Genomic DNA, 6,000 nt, shown 5'->3' on the forward strand with positions numbered 1-6,000 from the left:
AGGTTGCCTAAAAGACTTCTTTCAATAAGAATAAAATAAAAATCCTAAGTGATGAGGAAGCATTGCGACCTACTTTAATTGGTGGCCTCTTTTCTTTATTTAGAGTAAATAAAATATTGGTGTCAGACAATTGACAGAAATCTTAGCTTTTATGTATTTTGGTCACTTCTCATATTCTCCCCATTTTGAAGATGAGGAAACTGAGGCCCAGAGGGGATGCCAATGGCATGTGGCTAGTAAACGGGGGAGCTGGGACTTGAACAGGGGCAGTGTGCCCCCTAACCATGCGGCCATTCTGCCTCTATGGGGCGTCCTTCTCTTTCCTTTGTCCAGTTTCGTCCGCACGGTCTCATTGTTGTTCACAAACATCTCACAAAGAAGACAAGGACGGAGACAAGGATTGCCCCTATTTTACAGTAAAGGAAACTGAGGCCAATTGGAGAAAGGCGACTTGGCCTAGAGACCCAGCTAGGGAACAGTGGAGCCAGGTCTCGACCCAGTCTTCTCTGGGGAGGGCCCCGACCCTGCCAGCAATACTCCCAACACTCGCAGACTGTCCCCGACACAGACACACACACACATCACAGATGCCCAAATGTGCCTATGCACCCAGACATGCGTGCACGCAGAGCAGAATTGGCCTGACCTCTTTCCCGTGGCTTCATCCCAGAACCCAAAAACCATCACCCAGCTCCCGTGTTCTGCCACCCTTTCCGGGCAGGAGTGCGAGGCTGCCGGCAGGGAAAGTGGAACCGCAAAGCCGTGATTAATTCTCCACCCTAATTACCAGCGGTAATTTGGGGAAGGCCTGTCCGCTCCTGGAGCCAGGAAGAGCAACATCAAACGCGGCTCCTAGGTGTTCCAGAAGGAAGTCTGGCTCCTTAACCAGGAGGCGGCTACTGTGCAGGGAGGCGAGAGGCGTGGGTCACAGCAGAGAGAGCTGGAGGCTCCGGGTTCAAGTTCCTGCTCCACCATGTGTGGCCTGGGAACGTCACTACCCACCCCTGAGTGGGTGGAAAGGCCCCTCTGGTGTTCGCATCTTCTAATAATAATAACAACAACTTCTATACCTGGAAAACTCTGGGCCCTTTGTGTCAGGTATCGAGCCTGTCTTGCCCGTCATTAGATCCCCAGCCCAAGGCCCAGCACACAGTAGGTGCTTCAGAAGTGATTGCTGAATTGATGGCATCCCTCTTTCTACTTACACAAAATTTACAAACTTCCTCTCATTTCATTTCTGGATGCTCACGGCAGTATCTGCCTTTTATAGATGAGGAAACGAGCTCAGAGAGGCTGAGACAAAGCACGGGCTTGTGACATTAACCTCTACGTGCTACTTCTCCCTGGCTTTGTCCTTTTTGACTGTCATTTTCTCTTCTCCCTCACTTCTTCTTCATTTGAACCGCCCCCCGACACACACACACATAGAAGTCATGGTGTCCGTAGGTACAAACGTGCCCGTTGCTCAGATTGTCACACGTTGCAAAGCTGTGTGTCCTTACAAAGGGGACATGACGATGACTAGAAGGGTGATGCCACAGACTCCTCAGTACCCATTCTCCCTTCCCAAGAGGACCCTGAATTTGCCAACCTGGCGCTTTGGGAGGAACTCACCCCACCCTCAGCTTCAGAGGCAGGTGCCAATTGACTTAAGCCAATTAGCATGGCCTACCCTCTGGCCAAGGTTATTGATTGGAAGATGGACAGATGACTCAAGGCAGGTTAATTGGGACCCCATTTCAGAACTTTTTTTGAGCCAACAGGAAACTTTCTCTTTTCTACTGCATTTGAATCTAGAAACACAGAGTCCCCCCAAATTTTTGAGCTATCTTAGAAGCAAAAGGGAAGAGTCTGACTGAGAATGGAGCTAAGGTTGAGGCCACAGAATTGGGCATATATGAGCTGCTGGATCAAGCCTTACCTGAAAGTTAGCCTACCTCTGGCTTTTCAGTACAGTGAGCCAAAAAAAATCTCCTTTATTAGCTGAGTTGGGTTTTGTACAACTTGTAGCTGCTGAAAAGTATCCTAACAAATATAAACAGTTTCAACAATAAACACAGCGACTTTTACAGGCTCTCAAGACCCCACTTGTTATTAAGGTACATTGTAGGAGGGCAGGAAGGGGGCACAGCTACTCATCCATCAGCTCCAACCAAATGCAAATCTAGGTGAGGCTCCAGAGGCTGCCGGATAAGCCTGGAAGCTGAGCTAACACGCCCACAGCAGAGGACGCAGGCCGGGGCCAGCCCGTCCTCCCCAATTCCATCAGAGAGGAGCCACTTCTCTCCCAAATAAGTTCTTGTCTCTCGGCCAGCCTTGGTGGAAAGACCCACTTTCCGTGGGCAGCAGTGACACTCGGGCGAACCAACTCCTCCATCCCATCTGCGGCATCTCTGTCGCCAGCTAATCGTATCTGCAGACCACGTTCATACCGGGACATCCTAGTGTATAAATTACTTATCAACTCAGGAGGCTCCTGAAACCTCCGAGTACACCTCCCCCGTCAACAGAAGGCAGAACCAGAGCAACAGGGCGCAGTGAGAGAGGTCCCTGGGATTTGGGTTCAAGTGCCGGCTCTCTGTGACTTTGAGCAGATCACTTAACCCCTCTGTGCTAGGCAAAAGAATGGCCCCCCCAAATACATCCATGCCCTAATCCCCGCACCTGTGAACACAGCAAAAGCTGGTCTGCAGGTATGATTAAAGCTAAGAGATTATCCCGGATTAGCTGGGTGGGCCCAATCTAATCAGGTGATCCCTTAAGCATGGAGAGCCTTTCCCAGCTGTGGTCAGAGAGATGCAGCCTCCCCGGCTTTGAAGTCGGAGGAGGGAAGCTGTGAGCCATCGAACATGGCCGGCCTCTAGAAGGTGGAAAAGGCAAGAAAAGGGATTCTCCCTAAGAGCCGCCTGTAAGGAATGCAGCCCTGTGGAGCCCTGGGAGGCTCGCGTGGGAATTCCGAACTCCAGAACTCCACTGTTTGGCCACTAATTCTGTGGTCATTTGTTACGGTAGTCACGGGAAAGGAATGCAGACACCGAGCCTCAGTTTCCTCATTTGGAAATAAGTGACACAGCACCGCTCTCCGTGGAATCCTATGAGAACTAGAGGTTGAGGGCTCAGCCCCAAAACCCCGAAGTCCAGGGTTCCGATCCAGACTTACATGGGGGCCTCGCTCCTCTCCAGCCAGGCGGGGAAGGGGCTCAGCCTGTCCCCCACCTCGGCGAGGCATCTTGGCCTGGCGCCACCCACACCCTTTTAGGCATTTGATCTTGAGCCACCTCACCTGGCCGGGTCAAATCTGTGAGGATTAACGGAGAGTGTCGGGAGGGGCCGGAAGAGACAGGGGCAAGGCCCAGGCGCTGGCCCAGGTGCCAGGTGCAGCTCGAGTGCTGGCGGAGAGAGACGAGCGCTCAGAGGCTCAGCTCAGGGGGCGCCCTAGGCTTCTGACTGTGGGATTCCCAGAAAGGCAGCGAACGGCTCTGAGCTTCAGTCACCCCATCCGGAAAATGGGGAAGCAGAGTTGCAGAATCAGCCAGTTGCTAGCCAGCTCCGGTTCCCGAGCAGCCTCCTTTTCTCTCTCCCTCCCTCCGTCTTCCTCCTTTCCCCTCCTATCCTACCCCATGGCTGATACTTTCTCCAGGGAGCAAGCGAAGGAGAACCTTTGACCCCACCTCAACCCAGATCCAGGTTAGAGTCCCTTTTTCCCAGTTCCCTCACTGACCCTTCTCCCCGGAGACTTAATGAAGAGGAGAGAGTGTCACACAGTGGAGCAGAAAGACAAAGCCAAACCCCAGGTCGGCCCCCAGCAGTTGTGGGAACTTGAACCAATGACTTCATCTCTCTGAGCCGCCACTTCCTCCTGCCCTCCTCACTCACAGAGCTGTTCCCAGAGCGCTAAATGAATAACCGTGTAAAATGTTTAGCAAGGACTACAAACATAGTAAGTACTTAATAAAAGGTATTAAATTCCCTTTAAACGCCCCACGCACACACACACACACACACACACACACACACACACAGACACACACAGCAAGGGCAGGTCAGCCCGATCAGATTGCACGAATGCTTAGTAATGACCTATTATGTGTGAGGGAAATTGGAGGACACACGCGCTTTCCCTGTTGGGGGACCTGGCCCCAGGCAGGAAGGAGGGAGGGGATTCACAGCCCAGAGGCGCGGGGGGCTAGTGCCAGAGCCGTCTTCTGGGGGCCTGAAGAGGCGACAAAGGCTCCTTCTCTTACTCCGAACCAGGCACAGTTCAGTTTTTTATTTTTAAGCTGTTTAATCCTTGTTAACAGCTCTCCATACAGTACGCTATTACTATCCCCACTTTGTAGAGGAGGAAAGCGCATCCCGGAGGAACCTGCCCGAACTCAGCAGCGGGGGAGGCAGAGCGGGGTCCGCGGCAGGTCCCGGTGCTCCTCGGGCCGGCGCGCGCGAGCCTCCTGGGATCTTGTTAAAACGCAGTCTGGCTCAGCAGGTCCGGTTGGGGCTGCAGCGGCTGCGTTTCTAACAAGCTCCCTGGAGACGCCGGTGCTGCTGGTCCGCGGACCGCACTTGGAGCTTCAGGCTGTATATGGCCTCTTAATATGTGCTCTCTATTGTTATGATTAAGAATGTGCTTTGCCACGGTCCGGGAAGGAAACTGGAGCTTGGAGAGCCGAACTTGTCAAGGTCACGGAGCAGGCAAGCAGCAAATGTGGGATTTGAACCCAGGGCCCATGATCGCGCCAGGACTCCAAGCTGCCAGGAAACGGAAGGGAGCCTGGGACCACCCGCAAACAGGGGCTTCCCTTGGGGCCGCAAGATTCGCTTTGGGAAGCACAGACGCGCGCGTGGCGCAAGGCTGTGCCCGGGGGCTGCGCGGAGGGGCCGCCGCACGCCCCCAGCCGGTTCTTGCAGGGCCGGGGCACATCCGGGCGCCAACTTGCAGACGCGGGGATGCGGCGCCATCGGCCAGTGGGCTCCGGCGTTTCTTCCGCGCCCCGGCGGCGAGGCGGGGTGAGACCCGGCCTGTGATTGGAGGAGGGCGCCGTCCTGGGAGCTCGGGCGCCCGGGGCGGTGGCTCGGGCTGCGAACGAGCCGCTTAGTCACTGACGCGCTCGCTGTCCGCCCTAATCCCGGGCTAATTCCTCGCTAAACCCTTGCTGTGAAGTCCCTCCCGGGCCATCGCGGGTCAGGGCCCGGCCGGGCGCGGCTCTCTCGCCCCGCTCACGCCACGCAGTGCACCATTTCCCACCCCAAACCCAGCAACAGCCAACCCCTCTCCGCAGGCCGGGGCGGGAAGGGCCCCCGCAGTTCTTCCGGTCCAGGCCGACATCCCCGAGTCACAGATGGGAAAACGGAGGCCCGGCAGGAAGGAACTTGCCCAGGGCCGGCAGGGCTGGACTTGCCCGTGGAAGCCCTGATCACCGATTGTTATCGACCTTCCCATCTAGACTAAACTGGTGCCCTGGCGCCTAGGCCAAGCCCTGGCACACGGTAGGTGTGGAGTGACCCTAGGCCTTTGGGGTCATCCCAGATCCCCACGTTGAACTGTTGATAAGACAAGACTGCAGCCTGAAGACCTAGTGGGAGAAGTAAGGGGATGGAATATTCCGGAAGGTGCAGAATAGACCAGTAAAATGTGCCTATTTGCTAGAAATGTGGGCACCACTACAATTTGCCTGTTTTTCTTTTTTTTAAATGGAAAACTTTTCAGTGTCAAGCACTGGGGGTGGCAGTTTGCTTGCATATTTCATTTAATCCTTTTAGCTAGAGATTATGTTACCCTTGCTTTACAGATGACTTAACTAAATGGAATCAGAGAGGTTAGGTCACTTGCCCAAGATCACACAGCTAGAAAGAGGTAGAGCTGAGATTTGAACCCTGGTCTGTGCTTTTTTTTCCAGCTGAACGGAACTAAAAGTCTGTCGGGAGATTTCAGACTTGTAGCTCCGCTGTGATATGCAATATTTTTGGATGGATCTTTCTGAAAAGGGCAAAGTCAGCTCTCCT

The sequence above is a fragment of the Equus caballus genome, chromosome 2 (genome assembly GCF_041296265.1).
Source record: "Equus caballus isolate H_3958 breed thoroughbred chromosome 2, TB-T2T, whole genome shotgun sequence".
Taxonomy (NCBI): domain Eukaryota; kingdom Metazoa; phylum Chordata; class Mammalia; order Perissodactyla; family Equidae; genus Equus; species Equus caballus.